Raw genomic sequence first — 20,920 nt, 5'->3', positions numbered from 1 at the left:
ATCAAGTATTTTTATATACTCTTATTACACCTAAAAGAATTAAACTTTCACCTTTGACATCAAAAATCAACGTGCACCCTACACTAAAATGTAGAAAGATAAGCTAAGATAAGCTAGTGGGCTCATACCCCGCATATGAAGATTACTCTTCTTTTTCTAATGCTCACTAACCCTAAAACTCTTTTATTCTCTACAACACTTGTGTTAGGAACTCTTATTTCCCTAACTTCCTCATCATGATTTGGTACTTGAATTGGTCTTGAAATTAATCTCCTATCATTCATCCCCATGATTTCAAAGACCAACAATCAACGTCACACCGAATCTGCTTTAAAATACTTTTTAGTACAAGCCATTGCAAGATCCTTACTTCTAATATCAATTATTTTACTTTATATAGGACTGCAAACTACATATTATTTAATCACTATTTCCTTACTTTTTAAAATAGGGGCAGCTCCTCTTCACTTCTGAATGCCCGAAGTAATAGAGGTTATACTCTGAACAGACTGCATTATTTTAATAACATGGCAAAAATTAGCCCCCCTCGGCCTACTTTCCTACAGTTTAAAAGCCACAAATCTAATCTACCTAACCTTAATTTTATCTTTAGTGGTAGGTTTAATCGGAGGTTTAAATCAAAAATCACTACGTAAAATCATAGCATTTTCATCTATTAATCACACTGGCTGAATACTTATAGCCCTTCTATTAAGGGACATGGCACGATCCCTCTACTCCCTATTTTATGCCTTGCTTTCAATAATAGCAGTCACTCTTTTCGCAATAAACAAAATATTTCACATTAATCAAACTTTTTCTAATAAAATTATTGTAACAACAAAATTAGCTAGTTTTACCAGTCTTTTATCTTTAGGAGGTCTTCCGCCATTCTTGGGATTCTTACCTAAATGAATCATCATTTTAAAAACTGCTGAACAAATATCATTTATTATTCTCACCCTAATAGTAATAACAGCACTAATTACCCTTTTCTATTATATGCGAATTGCTTATGCTGCCTTCATTATTAATCATTATAACCAAACATGAACATTAGAGTGGGCCGAAAAAATCGAAAGTTGATGAATCGACTTCCGATAGTGCGGTAAACTTGCCTCATGACCTCAAAACAACGTCTGTGAGATTTCAACGAAATTGGTTAATATCTTGAGGTTCATCAGGGCTGCCAAAAATTTGAAAATTATTCAAAACAAGTTTTTCAAATTTTTTTTATTTCATAAACGTTTTACATTAAACAACTTCCGACAGCAATTAAAATTCACTTTTAATTGTCTTTAGCAACAGTAAAAAAAATCAGCTATATCAATGAATATCTTTAGGTTCCTCAGACCTGCCAAAAAATGACAAAGTTTTACCAAAATCCTACTTATTTGAAAATCTGTATAATATTTTAATTATGCCCGTAAAACAATTCTGATTTTTTTTAACATAAATTGCCAATTGTTCACTTTTCAACATTGTACGTAGTAAAGAGTAAACTAGTTGGAACTGGTAATTGTTAGCGAGCGGTTGAGATGAGTATTGTACGTACAAATCAGAAACAATCAATACGTGGCGTTCAATGTGAGGTTAAAAGTAATGTTTTTATTTTAGTGCAGTTAGATATTAATTATTAAACCAACATTAAAATAAAACGTGTTGATCTGTTCTATTTTCTTTGAACCCAAGCCAAGGAATTGAGGTAAATAGTTTTGTTATTTTAGTACAGTAAGAAATTAAAGTTAACGTCGAAATGTCCTCCTGCAAGTCAGTAGACAAAAACGAGTCCGTGACCTCTAGGCCAAAGCCAAGCAAAGTATTGCGGAGCGAAATGGAGTGGCCGATAGTCGAACGATCTGGAACATCTTATCGCTGTAGGTTGTGATGGTACGGCTATCAACACAGGTTTGAAAGGTGGGATCATTCGCCGCCAGCAAGAGAAGCTTAACAGACCCCTTCAGTGGCTGATATGATTTCTGCACCTAAACGAGCTTCCGTTGAGGCATTTGTTTGAGCACATGGATGGTGCAACCAATGGTCCACGATCCTATGGGGTTGAGATTGGTCAGCAACTGGAGGGATGTCAGAGCCTGGGAGTAACGGCCTTCAAAGCCATAGATTGCGAGCTACCTGACGTCAATGCGAATGACCTTAGCTCTGACCGAAAGTACCTGCTAGAAATTTCTCAAGCAGTGAAATCCGGAGTTTGCAATGACGATTTATCCAGGCGTTTTCCAGGGCACCTGTCACACTCCCGATGGCTTACGACAGCCAACCGCATTCTCCGTTTATACATAACAACAGAGAATCCAACACCTCAGTTGAAGACACTGGCAGAGTTCGTCATAAAGTGCTACGTACACGGATGGTTCACAATCAAGTGCAATCATTCAATTAAAGACGGAGCCCGTAACCTCTGGAACATCATTCAGACCAGTAGATATTTGCCAATGAACCTGAAGAACGTAGTGGATAAGGTCATCTCCCGAAACGCGTTCTTTGCTCATCCGGAATACATTATCCTCTCCATGGTGACCGACAATAGGGCGCACATTCGAGAGTTGGGTCTCAGAAGAATTCGGAAATCAAGGGAGCAATGAGGGGTGTCATCAGAATATTTGAACTTCCTAAAATCAATTTTGATGAAACAGATTATGTGGATATTATTTACTGAATGAACTGCAAATTTATCTCGTCTCCAGTCATGCAGAATGTGGAGGCAGACTTTATCAAGTCATTGATCCAAAATAAGGAAACAGTTGTGGACTGGGAATTTTCAGCCTTTCCGTGCCACACCCAGGCCGTTGAGCGTTGTGTGAAGGTGGTCACAGGAGCGTCCCGAATGGCATGTGGTTCCCAGAGAAGAAACGGATTCATTCGTGCAAAACTGGCTAGTCAGGCGGCAATTTCGAAGTTTGATCACAAATCTGACTACAGTGCAAACTAAAAAAACTAATGAACAGTGAACGTTAAGAACAGATTTATCAAATAAGTGGGTTTTGGTGATTTTTTTGGGAGGGGGCAGTTCTGAGGAACCTAAAGATATTCATTGACGTAGCTGACTTTTTTACTGTTGCTAAAGACTATTAAAAGTGAATTTTAATTGCTGTCGGAAGTTGTTTAATGTAAAATGTTTATGAAATAAAAAAATTAAAAAACTTATTTTGAATAATTTTCAAATTTTTCAGCTCTGAGGAACCTCAAGATATTAACCGATTTCGTTGAAATCTCACAGACGTTGTTTTGAGGTCATGAGGCAAATTTGCCGCACTATCGGAAGTCGATTCATCAACTTTCGATTTTTTCGGCCCACCCTAATGAACACCCTTAATGAAAAAAGTCAAGAAACATCAATTAGATCTATATTCATTATTATTTCATTAAGAGGCATAATCATTTTACCTTTAATTGTCAACATCCTTTAAACAAAGACTTTAAGTTAAAAAAAAACTAATGGCCTTCAAAGCTATAAATAAAAGGCAATCTTTTAGGTCTTAGTATATTAACTACTACTCCGGAATTGCAGTCCGATATCATAAATATTGACTATAAAACCTAATAGGAGGTTTATTAACCATAAATAGATTTACAATCTATCACCTAATACTTCGGCCACCCTATTTAATTTCACTTGCAACGATGATTATTTTCTAGAAATCATAAAGACATTAGTACAATATACATGATCTTTGGGGCTTGAGCAGGGATAGTAGGAACATCACTAAGTCTTCTCATTCGGGCAGAACTTGGTCGACCGGGTAGCTTAATTGGTGATGACAAAATTTATAACGTAATTATTACTGCTCATGCTTTCATTATGATTTTCTTTATAGTTATGCCAATTATAATTGGGGGCTTTGGTAATTGATTGGTGCCTTTAATACTAGGAGCACCCGACATAGCATTCCCCCGCCTAAACAACAGAAGATTCTGATTATTACCAACCTCATTAACTCTACTATTAACAGGAAAAATTGTAGAAAGTGATGCAGGAACTGGATGAACTGTGTATCCTACTCTCTCCAGAGCCATTGCTCACGCCGGGGCCTCTGTCGACCTTTCTATTTTCTCCCTCCATTTAGCTGGTGTATCCTCAATTCTCGGGGCCGTAAATTTTATTACAACCGTAATTAATATACGAACTCCCGGAATAACTTTAGAACGAATGCCATTATTTGTTTGATCTGTAGTAATCACTGCTGTATTACTTCTTTTATCTCTTCCCGTATTGGCGGGAGCTATTAGAATACTTCTAACTGACCGAAATCTTAATACCTCCTTCTTTGACCCTTCAGGAGGAGGAGATCCAATTTTATATCAACATCTATTCTGATTCTTTAGTCATCCTGAAGTTTGCATTTTAATTCTTCCGGGATTTGGCATAATTTCACATATTGTAACCCAAGAAAGTGGTAAAAAGGAAACATTTGGTGTTTTAGGAATAATTTATGCAATACTAGCAATTGGGTTCCTAGGATTTATTGTCTGGGCCCATCATATATTCACTGTTGGTATAGACGTTGATACTCGCGCTTAATTTACCGCAGCCACTTTAATCATTGCCGTTCCTACAGGAATTAAGGTATTCAGATGAATTGCTACACTTCATGGAGCAAATATAACTTATTCGCCTTCAATCTTATGAACTTTAGGTTTCATTTTCCTATTTGCTGTTGGAGGTCTCACAGGAGTCGTATTAGCAAATTCATCTTTAGATATTGTTCTCCATGACACTTATTACGTGGTAGCACATTTTCATTATGTACTATCTATGGGCGCTGTATTTGCTATCATAGCAGAACTTATTCATTGATTCCCCTTATTTAGAGGGACAACGATAAATCCTACATGACTAAAAATTCAATTCTTAATAATATTTATAGGAGTAAACATCACATTCTTCCCTCAACATTTCTTATGTTTAAGAGGAATGCCTCGTCGGTATTCAGATTATCCTGATGCCTACACTACATGAAATATAGTATCAAGTATTGGTTCATTCCTTTCCTTCGTTGCCGTCCTAGTACTTGTAATTATTATATGAGAAGCCTTTGCAAGAGCTCGGCCAGTAGTCTTTTCAGATCAACAAACAACATCTTTAGAATGATTTCACAACTTCCCTTACTAACAAACTTCTAAGGTGGCAGATAAATGCATTGGGTCTAAGCCCCAAACATAAGAATAATCATCTTCTTTAGAAATGGCCATTTGAAATCAACTAGGTCTTCAAGACGCAGCATCCCCAGTAAAAGAACAAATAGTATTTTTTCATGATCATACAATACTCATTGTAAATATAATTACAGGCTAGTAGGCTATTTACTAGCCTCTCTTCTACCAAACACATACATTAGTCGTAACTTATTAGAGGGGCAAACCCTAGAGACTATTTGAACAATTCTGCCTGCTATTACACTAATCTCTGTTAAAACAATTGGGCATCAATGATACTGAAGCTACGAATATTCTGACTTCTACTTAACGGAATTTGATTTTTATATAATCCCTATCAATGAAATAACCCCTAATTCATTTCGTCTACTAGATGTAGATAATCGTATTGTATTACCTAATAATATTGACATTCGTATCTTAATTACCACTGCCGATGTTCTTCACTCATGAGCTATACCCGCCTTTGGTATTAAAGCAGATGCTACTCCAGAACGTTTAAATCAAGTAGCAGCTAATATTACGCGAATAGGCTTATTCTTCGGTCAATGTTCAGAAATTTGTGGCGCAAATCACAGTGTCATGCCAATCGTTGTTGAAGCCTGCCTTCATTCAGTATTTATTAACTGAATAACAAAAATAATACAAGAACTTTCATTGGGTGGCTGAAAGTAAGCAATGGTCTCTTAAACCAAAAGATAGTAAAGTAACAATTACTCCCAATGGAAAAATTAGTTAAATTATAACGTAAGCATGTCAAGCTTAAATTACTACTCAATAGTATTTTTCTATCCCACAAATAACTCCCCTAAAATGACTCATATTATTTATTATATTTTCTCTATGCTACCTTCTATTTGCATCTATTATATATTTTAATTCAAATACACCTCATCCTTCCTTAGATAGCACTAACATTAAGAAAACAACCATAAATTGAAAGTGATAACAAACCTTTTTTCAACCTTTGATCCCTCTACTTCAATTATAAACATATCATTTAACTGACTTAGAACAGTAATTGGACATCTAATTATTCCAATACCATTTTGATTCTTACCAGGACGACCAAACATTTTATGAAATAAGATTACCCTAACACTTCATAACGAATTCAGAACTATTCTTGGTCCCGCTAGCCATCAAGGAAGAACCTTCCTATTTATTTCTTTATTCTCCTTCATCTTGTTTAATAATTTTATAGGTCTATTCCCTTATGTATTTACCAGCTCTAGACATCTAACCTTTACATTAACCCTCGCCCTCCCCCTTTGAATAAGTTTCATAATCTACGGCTGAATCAACCATACTCAACATATATTTGCCCATCTCGTTCCTTCTGGAACTCCAGCCCCTCTCATACCATTCATAGTGTGCATTGAAATAATTAGTAACATCATTCGACCCGGAACCCTAACTGTTCGGCTAATAGCAAACATAATTGCAGGCCATCTCCTCTTAACCTTAGTAGGTAATACAGGCCCTTCCTTATCTCTTTCCATACTTTCATTACTAATAATTGGACAAGTTACCCTTCTAATATTAGAATCTGCTGTCGCAGTAATTATATCATACTTATTTGCAGTCCTAGTCACACTATATTCGAGAGAAGTTACTTATGTCAGCACCACAAAATCATCCCTACCATCTTGTTGATCAGAGACCCTGACCACTTACTGGAGCTCTGGGAGCCTTAATTACAACCACAGGTCTCACTAAGTGATTTCACCAATATGACCCTTCTCTATTCTTCCTAGGCATACTAATTACATTATTAACTATAATTCAATGATGACGAGATGTAACTCGAGAAGGAACATATCAAGGATTACACACTATACAAGTTACATTGGGTCTTCAGTGAGGTATAATTTTATTTATTTTTTCTGAAGTATTCTTTTTTGTTTCATTTTTCTGGGCCTTCTTCCATAGTAGACTAGCACCAACAGTAGAAATTGGATCTTTCTGGCCCCCAGCAGGCATTGTCCCATTCAACCCAATACATGTTCCCCTACTCAATACTGCAATTCTACTGGCCTCAGGAGTTACTGTAACATGAGCTCATCACAGATTAATAGAAGGTAACCACACTCAAGCCACCCAAGGTCTAATACTCACAATCCTCCTAGGCCTATATTTTACTGCCTTACAAGCATACGAATATTATGAAGCCCCATTCACCATTGCAGATGCTGTCTATGGCTCAACATTCTTTATAGCGACAGGCTTCCACGGTCTTCACGTTATTATTGGTTCTACATTCCAAGCTACTTGTTTACTACGTCACCTTTTATCACATTTTCTCCTACACACCATTTTGGATTTGAGGCTGCTGCCTGATATTGACATTTTGTAGATGTAGTTTTATTATTCCTTTATATTTCTATTTATTGATGTGGAGGTTAGCCTATTTAATATATATAGTATATTTGACTTCCAATCAAAAGGATCACTTAAATGAAATAGGCAATCAATACAGTTTTAACAACTGGTCTATTAACTATTATTATTTGCTTAATCGTTATAGCTATTTCAACTCTTCTTTCCAAGAAAGTTATTAATGATCGAGAAAAAAGTTCCCCCTTTGAATGTGGATTCGATCCTAGGTCATCAGCCCGAATTCCCTTTTCTTTACGATTCTTCCTCATTGCCGTAATTTTTCTCATCTTCGATGTAGAAATTGCCGTTCTACTCCCAATAACAATTACTATCAACAACACTAATACATTATCCTAATCTCTCGTCAGACTAACATTCTTAGTAATTCCCCTAATAGGGCTTTATCATGAATGAAATCAAGGACCCCTAACATGAGCTGACTAAAATGAAACGGGATAATAGTTAAATATAATATTTGGTTTGTATCCAAAAGGTGTTGCTGTCAACTTATCTCATAAGTAGGAAGCAAACAATTGGACTCAGTTTCGACCTGAGCCTTTGGCCTCTTGGCCCCTACTTGTTAGTTGAAGCCAAAAAGAGGCATTTCACTGTTAATTATACTATTGGGATTCTACCCCCAACTAAGGAGATGTGAATAATCAAGAAGAAGCTGCTAACTTTTATCTTTAGCGGATTATACCGTTAACATCTCTTAATATAAAGTGACTATAACCCCCTTAGTATAAACATTACATTACCTTTTCAGGGTAAAAAAGAGAGTGCTCTTCTCAGGCAGTATTACTTAGGGAATATAATTTCTTCTTAGTATCTTCAATACTATGATTTCAATATAAGCTAGCTAAATACACAAATATAAAGAAACAAAGGAAAATTGTAAAGATTAAAAAAAATAATAAATACATTTTAAATAAATTTGTCTTGTGATTGTTGAATTAATATTGAACCATCCTTAAAACTACTATACATGCCCTGAGCACCAAGACATTCTCTCCACCCTTGATCAATATTATTATAATATGCACCTCCTACATATAAAGGTAATTTAATAATATAATTTGTTGATAAATAAGGTAAAAATCATATGCTTCCTATTATTGTAGAGCTAAAATAAAATTTCACACACAATAAAGACTGCCCAATAGAATAACTTGATAATAAAATATCAACCCACAAGCCTGATACACTTACAAGCAGGGCACCTATTTTTAGGTGTAAAGGTAAAACAACCCAATTAACAGTAGGAAAAATCAATCAACTCAATGTTGCACCTCCTAAAATTGTCATCACTACTAATCCTAATATTCCCTTACATGTAACCCAGCCTTCATAATCACTAATAGAATGAATATTAGCACCCCCAAAGCCCTTGCCTGTTAAATAAAAAAATAAACGTACTGAATAACATACAGTTAGGCCTGTAGAAAAAAAATAATAAGAAAAAGCTGACTCCATTAATTAAAGATAAAGAAGAAACCCCCTAAATTAAGTCCTTAGAATAAAACCCGGCTAAAAATGGTATTTCACAAAAAGCCAAGTTAGCTAGATTTAAACAAGACAAAGTGAGAGACATCTGACTTACAAGTGCTCCTATTCTACGAATATCTTGCGTGCCCCCACACCATGAATAATTGCTCCTGCACATAAAAAAGTAATGCCTTAAATAAAGCATGCGTCAATAGATGAAAAAAGCTAATACGGGGAATCCTATAGACAAAATTATTATTATAAGACCAAGCTGACTTAAAGTAGACAAAGCAATAACCTTCTTTAAATCATATTCATAATTGGCACCGATACCAGCTATAAATATTGTCAATCCTGACAATAAAAGCAACACATCTCCCATATAAACACTCAATAAAACGTCTCTTAAATGAATTAGCAAGTAAACTCCAGCAGTCACAAGTGTAGAAGAGTGAACTAATGCTGATACTAGTGTAGGAGCAGCTATTGCTGCTGGCAGTCATGCAGAAAAAGGAATTTGTGCACTTTTTGTTATTGCCGCCAAAATAATCAAACTGGAAATAATTACTATCTCATTATTATTTAAAACTCTATGCAAATAAAAGACATAATTTCAACTCCCATAATTTAATATTCAAGCAATAGCTAATAAAATCGCTACATCTCCAATACGATTAGAAAATGCAGTCAACATCCCTGCATTATAAGACCACACATTTTCATAATAGATAACTAAAGAATATGACACTAACCCTAACCCATCCCAGCCAAGTAGGATTCTAATTAAATTAGGAGAAACAATTAATAAAACTATCGAAAGAACAAATATTAATACAAGTATAATAAACCGATTAAGATACCGCTCGGATCCTATATATTGTTCACTGTAATAAATTACTATTCTAGAAATATAAAGCACAAATCTTATAAATATAAATGATATAAAATCAAATAGAAGAGTTATAATAATGTTATTTCTATTAAAAGAAATAACTTCTCACTCAATAAATACACTATATCTATTGACTAAAGAACTCAAGCCTATTATGAATAAAAAGCACTTATTCTTTTAAAAAAGCAAATCTAGTTACACAAATTGAAAAAGGTCAAACCATGGCTTAAGGACAATTAAACCTTCTTTAGTTCCACAAACTAAAATTTTATTCTAAACTACTCAAGCAACTACAATCATAAGAATCTCGGCCCTGCAAAAAAGATTAATAAATTTAAAGGCAATCAGTGTAATATCAATAATAAATATTCTCGCACACTTCCCCCCAACAAGAATATTAATTAGAATAAGGCATTTCATGTTGAGTATATGAATATAAATATAATCTATAGGCAGCTCTAAAAAAAGAAAGTAAAGGTAAGCCTAATATACTCAATCAAGATCAACCAACAACTCTATTTAACCGACTAATTTCTCCTAATAAATTTAATGTTGGTGGTGCAGCTATATTAGCAATTCTTAATAAAACCATCACAATCCTAAACTCGGTATAAAAGATAATATTCCTCGAGGAATAGGATTTTTACCAATGTCACTTCCATCAAGAGTCGCCTCTGTTACTGACGTTGGTTGTCATTCCGTACGAGTATAGTAACGTAACGCAAAAATGCAGAGAGTCATTATAATTGTTATGTTTATTATCGCTGCCCAAATCGCAAATTTTTACGTTGTGTGAACAAGCGATTCTCGGGCCTTTTTGTTGCTGAGAACTTTTGACCCGGGCCCTTCTGATGAGATGCGTTTTGATTCGGGACTTTTCACTCGGCCACTTTTGTTACGGAACTCTTTTTGACTCGGGCCGGTTTGACTCAGGGCCTTTTGACTCGGGTTTTTTCTCTCGTGGGGCCCTTTTGACCCGGGCCCTTTTTATGAGAAGCGTTTTGATTCGGGCCATTTTGACTGGCCATTTTGTAGCGGAGACCTTTTGACCCGGTCTCTTTTGACTCGGGCCTTTTTGTAGCGGGGCTCCTTTTGACCCTGGCTCGTATGAGACAGGTCCCTTCTGACTCGGGCAATTTTGTCGCAGGACCCATTAACCTGGCCCTTTTGATGAGTCAAAAGAAGGCATGATGCGTAATGAGACGGCACGGTTACTCAACATTCCAAAAACTGAGTTCCAGAAGTGATTCCAACAATAGCGGGAGCACTGGGAGAAGTGGGTGCATTGCCGAAAGGTTGTTTTGAATCGAACCTTTTGACTCCTGCCCTTTTGTTGCGAAGACCCTTTTGTCCTGGGACAGTTTTGACTCGGGCCTTTCTGTCTTTGCCCTTTTGTTTGGCCCTTGTGATGGAACCGTATATATAATGCTTGGGGCAGGGGCGCGTATGAGTAAGTCGATGATCGATCGATCCAGGTCGCAGTAAAATTAGTTACGCCAGTGTTCATAACTTTTTCTTTCTCTTCTCTCGACATCATCTCGACATCTGGAGGGGAATGTTCTGACTAATAGGCTACAGCGAGGAAAGAGGATATACGCTATCAATGATAAATGTTATGACTTTTAACTTAATATATATAGAGAATAAAACGAAAAACTCTTTTTCGGTCTTTTTCCACCCTCCCAGTTGGAAAAGTCCTGCGGGCGTTAGTGATAATGATGTAGCTTATTTGCTGTATTATATTGTTCTATACCCGGAATAAATAATATAGAGCTATATTATATTGTCTTTCGCTGTATTGTATTGTCTTTTTTATAACAATAAGAACCTTGTTTACATTTATTACGGCCAAACGTTTAATGACAGCAAAACATATTCACGTTCAGCGTAATCAGTTTAGGTTCCCAAATAATTACAGGATGGAAAATTAAATAGTTCACGCACAGATTTAGGACTTAAAAAAGAGTATTGCGCACATGTCGTAGTAAATTCCTAAAGTGTTAAAAGCGCTAGTAACAGTAATTAGTTCAGTCGGTCCCTATAGTCTATTAGTGAATTACATAAATCTTACAGATGTATCTCTTTCTTTCCCTTCTGACATGTCTAGAGATTAATGTACGGACAAATTGGCTTCAGAGGCAATTTTAATAAGTGAGAGGATCTACACTATCAGTGACAGATGTAGTATTTAACTTAATATATAAAGCAATAAATTGAAAAACTGAGAGTACAAATCTTTTCAGAGATGACAGTGCACTGATGTTTCAAATCTGTGTCTTTACTCCTTATACTTACGTTATTTCCTTAGTCAAAAACTCTTCAAAATTAATCACAAATTCTTATGCAAGCATCTCTTCCTTTGAGTACTGCGCGGTCACATACCCGTCATGGCGATGTAAAGGCACTTTTGACGATGAGGTAACAAACATATTATGTTTTTAATCTTGTTCTTAAAATCAATTTTAAGTGAAATACATTGACGTCTTTGGTTCATTCTCCAACGGTATGTACTGTGATTTATCAGAAAGGAGGGGGCAATAGAATTTTCGTTACATTATCTTCATTTGTTGCGAATTCAATGGAATTTCGAAAGTAGGGTAACGTAGTTGCGACTCGGACTATGGTCTGCGGTTTACTGTTACGCTGAAAGTTATATTTAAAAGTTTATGTGTTTATGATCCAGGACTAGTTGAGTAGTGAATTAGTTATCGCACCGGCACGATAAGATGGATACTATTTTCAATTCCTATCCTAGTCCCATATGTTCCTTTTGTTTTATTTTGTTGGCACATAAGTGTCCACCAAAACGAAATATTGAAAGCTGGATTATTTGCAATTGGAAGTTACCAATTACCCTTTTCATTGCGTCTGGAGTTAAATTTTAGTATTTAAATCGATTTCGATAAACGCTGTTATCTTCGTCGCTAGATTTCATTAACTTACTCGCAATTCATTTCTTTCAACAAGTATTGAAATCTCGAGTTGAAATTGGCTTGCCTGTTGGTATATTCGATAACGTGATGAGTACTGTGTTCTACTCCCATGGAAAATATTTGAAACTTGAACACATTATGGTGGTTCTGTTTCCACCTTCCACTGTAGGTCTACGCCTCATATAGCTTCGGTACTGAAAATGATAAATAATTCCAACATATACCAAACTATACACTACTGGCTGTAAGTACGTAATATAATTACCATTGTCTTTGATATGGTACAATATACCCATATATCACTATTTCAGTTCTGATGTGACTGATTGAATTTTGATAACTGTAGAGTATGGACTGAAGTTTAATGTTCTATTTTCTATTGTCTTCTGTTACGGCAGCAAGACAAAAGCAATCCGACGTCTATTGGATTAAAACCTTCACGTGAGTGCTAGCAGAAAATACTTTAAAGGAAAACCAGGTGCACTGGCGAGAATTGTGAAAAGATAAAACAAACGTACTCTAATATCTTACAACGTTTTGGCTACTATATGTCGACGGTCGGTTAATCGTTCCGATAATTTGAATGACATAATAAGAGAATTGCTAATACTTGAACCTTCCAACACCAGATGTATGTTCACTTTGAACTATTTATTAAAATCTATAACAGATGTGTTTGGTCTATATGGATAATTAAGAGACACGCCTCATAGCATACATGTGTAGATATGAATGTCCTTAATTACTTTCTGTCAATACTAAGTTCAATAGAATGAGTCAAAAGTGGTTAAACAACCTCATAATCTCGAATGGAGGTACTTTGTGTGATGTGTTAAAATTAAAATAGCGAATATTGGGTAACCTTATATTTCAAGATTATAATGATATTAGAAATAAGACAGGTTACCATAATCGAATCCCACGAAGTAATTTAAATACATATATTTCATTCTCTCTTTCTTATCTCTTTGTTATCTCATTTATTTTTATTAGCTCTTTATTTTGACAGATATCAGAAGTGAACAGAAGCATTAAGCTTATACAGAAACCTGAATATTAATTGGGTGGAATAAACGTCAGAGCTCTTATGTCTGCATTTGAGAGAATGTGATGAGGCATAAATACTTTATTTTTTGGTTCCTCCTCACGTGAAGGAAACAAGAACTATAACCGTTCTGTTGTTACTCCTAGGAGCTTTTAAGTCTTCACATCCTTGTATCATATATAGTGACAACAATGTGAACGTCAGTATTAATGCTCGCAGTCACTACACTCTTCAGGATTTGTGTTTCCGATTGAACTACGCAATGTGTGAGATAGAAGGAAATCGGTTGTCTCCACCTACTTCACAGTCCCTTAATCATGAATAGAAGACGTGAGTATCTGTACAGTCTGTAAGACAGAAGCGGTTATTATTGACACAAAATAATATTCTTTATTTTATGTATGGAATCTGTAACCAGTATTAATGATTTATCGTTAGATAACAAGCCTATTTCTACCATTAAACAAGTTTGTAAATAAGTGCTTGTATTCTGTTTGTTACCGCTTACAAAACTAAGCGTAATGGGCTTTATGATGATATTTTTATTTAGCTATTCCGGGCTATCGACGTGGAAACCAAGAACTAGCAAAACAGTAGCTCCAGATAATTAACTCGAGGAACTATAGGTCTACCTTGAATGTTAATCTGACTGTGTACCAGCATATTGATAGACTTATGACTTATCCTTATACAAAAAATTGAGAACAAAAAGTAATTATTGGTTTATACATTTTTGTTACCTTTGCCTGTAATGGAAATTGATGGTTTGCTTTCTTTCATGTTTATTTCCATGGTTTTCTATCCTTTACTGAGTTAAAAAGTATTTTGTACGCTATACATCTTATAAATATTTGAATATACACATTTGTTTGTGGAATGTACAGATTTGTATCCTATTTAATAGGATTTGTATTTGTATTGCAATCTTATATCCATTTTGAAATTATCGGTGCTTAACTGGATGTCGTGGAAAACGTAGACAATTTTATAAAATTTTTGTATCTGTAAATTGAAGAATGAAAAATAAAAGGAAGAATAAGGCGGAAATGGTAAAATTAAGACTGCTCTTTTAAGTTGCATTGTTATTATGTAATAAGTGCATAGTACTAACGTTAAATAAAAGGAATTGCAGTAATTATGATTCTTATTTACAATCGTGAATTTCTACTAATCATGATTTACTTCCGTTATACAAATACTAGAGCTCTATCACTACGGGCTCAGGAGCTTCATTGCCTAATAATGTTCACAAAATTTGCGGATTCCAAAGCAACGCAAAAGTAATTATTACATCTATGTAGATTTTCGCAAGTTGAATGTTATCTCAATTTATTCTGGCAGAAATGTCAACCTTTTAGTTATGGAACAGCAAGGAAGGAGTGACTGTTTTAGATGAGACTGAAATTCAGGTAAGTTTTCTTTTTAATCATCCACTGTGCGCCAAGGCATGCAATCATGATGAGATGGGTGATAATGGTGAGGAAACGGGAGAACCCTGAGAACATTCATGCACGCGGCGTTTGTCCACCACAAAGTTAACTTGGCGCGAACTGGAATCGAACCAGAGACCCATGCACTAGATGTGAGCGCTTTACCATCACGTTTCCCGGTAAGGTTTTTGAACACAATTAACATGTTTTACCAAGCTTTGTTAGGAAATTTTTTGATTTCTCACTTAGGGAGAAAGGATAAGAAAAAATCTACAACGATTACTTCTTAAGAAAACGGAGGAATTTAAAGTAAATAAACAGTCCTGCGAGCTGGGAATGTAAAGATCACTGGTGCTAATCCCGGGGAAATTGTAGGGACACGTCCCCTCCAATCTCAAAACTCAGTGGAAATGTGTTTTTCGCTGAGAAATGTGATGATTTGTGTCCGATTACCAGAAAGGAAAGTGCAATGAAATTGATGTCACCCAAGAATAAGCCTCAAATCTGCCGGCCCCCAATGCTGAACACAACTCTGCTCCCCTGATCCTCCACAGAATTGTTTTTTATCTTCATAAATATTTTGAACATCGCTTAGAAAAAAATATGGGAATGTCCATCCCCCCCTACCCACCCAATATTGAAGACAGATTTGCGCCGCCGGTAAAGACACATGTATTATCCGCAAGAAGAGCAATACATTGCACTCAAACAAGATATAACAGAATTTTAAATGAAATTTTAATAAATGTATATATTTAGAACTATAGTATCAATAGTTACCTAAGATTAATTAAAGTAAATAGCTATAATTACCCTCTAGCAGCCTTAATTTGGAAATTTTTAGCTTTACTATATGATTCCGATCGAAACCGTGTTAGTATTATATTTTAATTGTGTTTACTGCCCGTATATAACTTTATTAAGAAATTGGAGGAAAAGGTTTGATTTTTCTTTCACTGTATCTTTTGTAGGTACGAAATCAATAAAATTAGAACAATGAAAATTTTTGAGTACAAGAGGTCGTATTCCGGTCTATAGCTTACTGTATCGGTGTACTGTCCAGACGAACCCTAATTCAATGTTCAGGACAGCGCAGAGCCAATGGGGGAGGAACTGGAATTTTATGATAGCTCACCGGCATTATAAGAGTAGAGGAAAGGTTCGATTGCCATACAATTCTAGCATTTTTTTTCTCTTTGAATTTTATTGAGTTGAGTTGATTTTAGTTTAGCGTCCCTTTCAGCAGCAAGGCTATATGAGACGTGGACTTATTGATTAATGTTGAATCCGAACCACATGAGCTCCCGCCGGGAATCGAACCCGGGTCTCCAACGCCAAAGGCGCGTACGCTAACCGCTTAGCCACGGAGGAGCTCTTGAATTTTATTGAATTCGTATTTAAAGCCTAGAGTGAAAACAAGAGTGTCTCCAATTTCTAAATAGATAAAATTATACGAATATGGTACACAATAACCAAATTTCAACTCTTATTAATATAACCTTCGATTAAAATAGTCGGATGAATAAAGATAGGAAATTAGGACTACTAGAAGGACATCATATTTGCATTTTGAATTTAATATCCAATATTATTTATAAACTACGTCAAGGTGCTGTATGGATACACTGCTAATGTTGGTAACTAGTCTATGCGTATGGATCTACTGCTTATATTGGTGAATTCTTTAGGTGGATAGTTACACTGCTGGTGAGTAGTTACATTATCTTGCCAGCGAGAGCATATGTCGCTGCAAGCGCGACGAACTTGATCCGCTTGTTTGTTCATGTAGTTACCAATCTTGACGTTAGGCTATGTGATCTGTGATCACGGATGTTACAGGGTCAAAGGTCAAAATGCGATTTTTTTCCTTATGGTATTTCAATGTTATATAGTAGTCTCACATGCCATTTTTCTAAATATCCATCTCCGCTAGCAAAAATTGGTATATCGACATAAATTCTGATCCGAAACAATATGGTAACGAGAAATGTGGGCAATCATGATCCGGTGACCTGTAGCAGGTCATCTATAACCCTTGAGGAAAAGGCTCCCTTTTCGACAGTTATTGTACACAATTAATTAGTTGAAGATAATGTTAAAAATAACATATGTATAAAGGATCTACCGAACATCCTTTTTAGCAAAGCGAAGAGGTCAGCAATATCATCAGAGGTCAAAGGTCACTCTGTTAAATTTCATGTTTGATGTATTAGCTACTATGAAACTGTGTTGTTGGAAATAATGTTTTCAGCTGCCATAGAAAACATGCATAAAAGTCCTTCGAATTGGTGTGTATGGGCATGGGAAAAAGGTCAACAATATCATAAAAGGTCAAAGGTCACGCACATAAAATGTAATGATGTTTGATGTATAAACAAGTATGAAGCTGTGACGTTAGAAAGAAAAATATGAGCTCTCATAGAACACATGCAGAAAGGTCCTTACAAGGGGCGTGTATGGGCATAGAAAAAGGTCAAAAATGAAATAAAAGTTCAAAGATCAGGCAGTTAAGACATCATAGTTGATGTGTTAGAAAATGTGAAAGTGTGACGTTTGAGAAATGATTTGACCTGCCATAGAATACATGTACAAAGGTGGCCATAGAACACATGCATAATTAAAGGTCAACAATATGATAAAAGGTGAAACGTCACGAAAGAAAAAGATCATAGTTCGTATATTGGCAAGTATGAAACGGCAATATTTGAAAACTAATTTAGTTTGTATGGTTTTTAAAACTAAGAATGTTTATTTGGAAAATGGGAAGCTGTGACCTTCAGCAGTTCAGTTGTGACCATTGTGGGAAAGGTACAACATTAATCCACGCACAGATGCCACTTAAAACATGCGTTAAATTACTAAAGGTTTCGTTTCAATCAAAAATGAAAATTTGGATGTTCATAAGGGGGTCAAAAATCAGAAAGGGTTTTTCGTATATTGTTGGTATGAAACTATGCGAAATGTTAAATTGAATTCGTATAATGTTTGAAATAAGGCCTCGGCTCATTTTTCACGGCTCTTGGAAATCTTTTCTTTTAAATAACAAGAACTCATAATTTTAGTAAGTTATTATAGAATGCACACTATTGTGTGCAGGATATTCTAGGCAGTGTTCGAAGTGGAAAGAAAGCGGAGGCGGGATGTTTTATTATGATTTTGACTCAACATACCGGCTATTTAAATATTGTCTTGATCACTGAAAAACCAGAGATGGTATTCCTCGTTACTGAAAAACCAGAGGCGATATGGCACACCGCCTCACTTCGACCACTGATTCTAGGGCGTAGTGGATGCATTATTTTCTTTTGTTTAATAGATTGTAAAAAGTATATTATTTGGGTAGCATATTCCAATGAAAATATCACATGTTAATGCAAATCACTCAGTTCAAAAAAAAAAAAAAAATCTGAGAGACCGTACTACAGATCGTTCGTTATTTCTTTATATCCATATCAAATAGGACAATGTATTGAAAATAAATTGTTTCCAAGCAATGCACTGTGTTTAGAAGTTTGAGGGGAGAACAAATATGTTCCGTATTCTCATGAAAAATAAGTATGGCAGTCTTGATGCTCAGTCAGGATATTGAGAAGAAAATAAATATAACACCACTGGAAATAAGTTGCTTCCCCATATGTAGGGAGAGAGACACTCTTATCGTTTATTTATACCCTTTCGTGACTGAAATATGAAAACGATCTCTTTATGTTTAGGGCTTGTGTCAAATAATCAGTCTCTTTCGTTCAGAAGGTGGTTTGGTGTTACTCTAATGATAATCTGATTAGACAGAGGCAATGCGGCAGTAGAGTGTGGAGTTGAGCTTAAAATTAAATGAGTTAATGAGTTTGTTTGTGTGTTTGTGAGTGTGTAAGAAAATAAAAACTATTGTATTTCTTATTTTCCCTATACTCATGGGCTTACGTGTTTCGAAGTGTGTGTGTGTGAGTGTGTAATTGTGTAAGTCACAATGAATACCCTAAGAAAGGAACAAGGTGCCGATTTACTTGAGTGTTGCGTTCTTGGTAGGAAATCACTTACAAAAACGCGGAGAAAGGCGTTTGCACAGTGGGGTGTGAAATAAGCAATTCCCAAATTCTTCGTCTTTACAAACAGTTCCGGACTAGCTGTTTTAGCAAGGAACATTTTTCTCAGCGACAACGAAAGCCAGAACAATCTTTAGGTTATCTACCGAGGACACTAAACGCAAAGTGATTCGTTTTGTGAATGGTTCACCAAGAAAATCAATCCGTCGCCGGAGTGTTGCACTCAACGTTAGAAAGAAGTTCGCCGAGTACGATATTGCGTGTGCTTGAGGTTCTGGCGTACAGGATGAAGATTATACATGAATTAAAAGATGATGATTTCAGTGCCAGAATTTTATTTTGTAACTGGTTAATAGATAAATTAAATGAAAATCACATGTTTTTATTTCAAATTATAATGTCAGTTTTAGCTAATTTTTTTCTCTTTTTTAATAGAACGGTGTCTTCGTCACATGCACGGTTCTGGGAACCCATTCAACCGGTGGAAAGAGTTGGACGCTGTGCAGATCAAAGGCGTATTATGGTATGGATGGGACTAACAGCAACTGATGTAATATGGCCATTGTTCTTCGAAAGAAACGTTAATCAACTTATATACTAAATTATGTTACGAAAATTTCTTTTCCCTGAACCTGATCGCCATAATCTTGATCCACATATTGATATGTAGTTTCTACAGGATGATTCTCCAGCACATCGTGCTAGGGCAACATTACAAATTTTAAGAGTATGGTTTGGAAACCGTTTAATAAATATGGGTTCTGATGTTGAGTAGCCAGCTAGAAGTGCTGATCTAACCCCATGTAACTTCTTTCTGTGAGGCTTTCTTAAACAACAAGTTTATAAAACTCCTTCAACAACACTTGAAGAACATCGACAATCGAGTTTGACTATGGGCTTATGACATAAGGTACTCTCCAACTACGTCCATAAAAATTGTTGCGTGAGTACCTTAGGATTCTAAAACATGTATTTTTGGATAGAGCACATACTAGTTCCTAAGTGAAGTCTTGACCCGACTACAGTAAGTCCCATAGGTTTGGAGCTACGGACCTTTAGAATTCATTTTTTCATGTTTTCGGCAGCCTATAACACGTAAACGATAGGGTTTTCGCCCTATGTTTATCGGAACTTTTTTGTTGGTTTTACTCTCAAGAATCACTCCTCTGCTGTTGTACAATCCGCGGCAAAAAACTGCAACATGAGGATGTAAGTTTATTGTGTAAACTACACCTAACAGCACAGGGAATGAACATAACGTCTAAGTGGAACGAATCACGCCAGGATAAACCTCGCCCTCCTCCCGTGCACACTTATTTTGAAGCAAAAGACTTCGTCATTTCACAATAAAACTTATATGCTCATGTTGCAGGTTTTTTGCCGCGGATTGTACAAGGAATTTAGCGTCATACTATATATATATATATATATATATATATATATATATATATATATATATATATATTGTGTTCATAATTTATTGTGTACTAATGAAAGCCAAATTTGAAAGCTTCACCAAATGAAAGGAAAATTCTATA

At 35.6% G+C, this 20,920-nt stretch overlaps 1 pseudogene; it reads left to right on the top strand.

Moving 5' to 3' along the window:
* Positions 1–6,793: 6,793 nt before the first annotated feature.
* Positions 6,794–7,569, top strand: LOC145683358 (cytochrome c oxidase subunit 3 pseudogene; annotated as a pseudogene).
* The last annotated feature ends 13,351 nt before the right edge of the window (positions 7,570–20,920 follow it).

This window comes from Thermobia domestica, chromosome 4, assembly GCF_964235325.1.
Source record: "Thermobia domestica chromosome 4, izTheDome1.hap1.1, whole genome shotgun sequence".
Taxonomy (NCBI): Eukaryota; Metazoa; Arthropoda; class Insecta; order Zygentoma; family Lepismatidae; genus Thermobia; species Thermobia domestica.
This window is presented reverse-complemented; position numbering and strand designations above follow the sequence as displayed.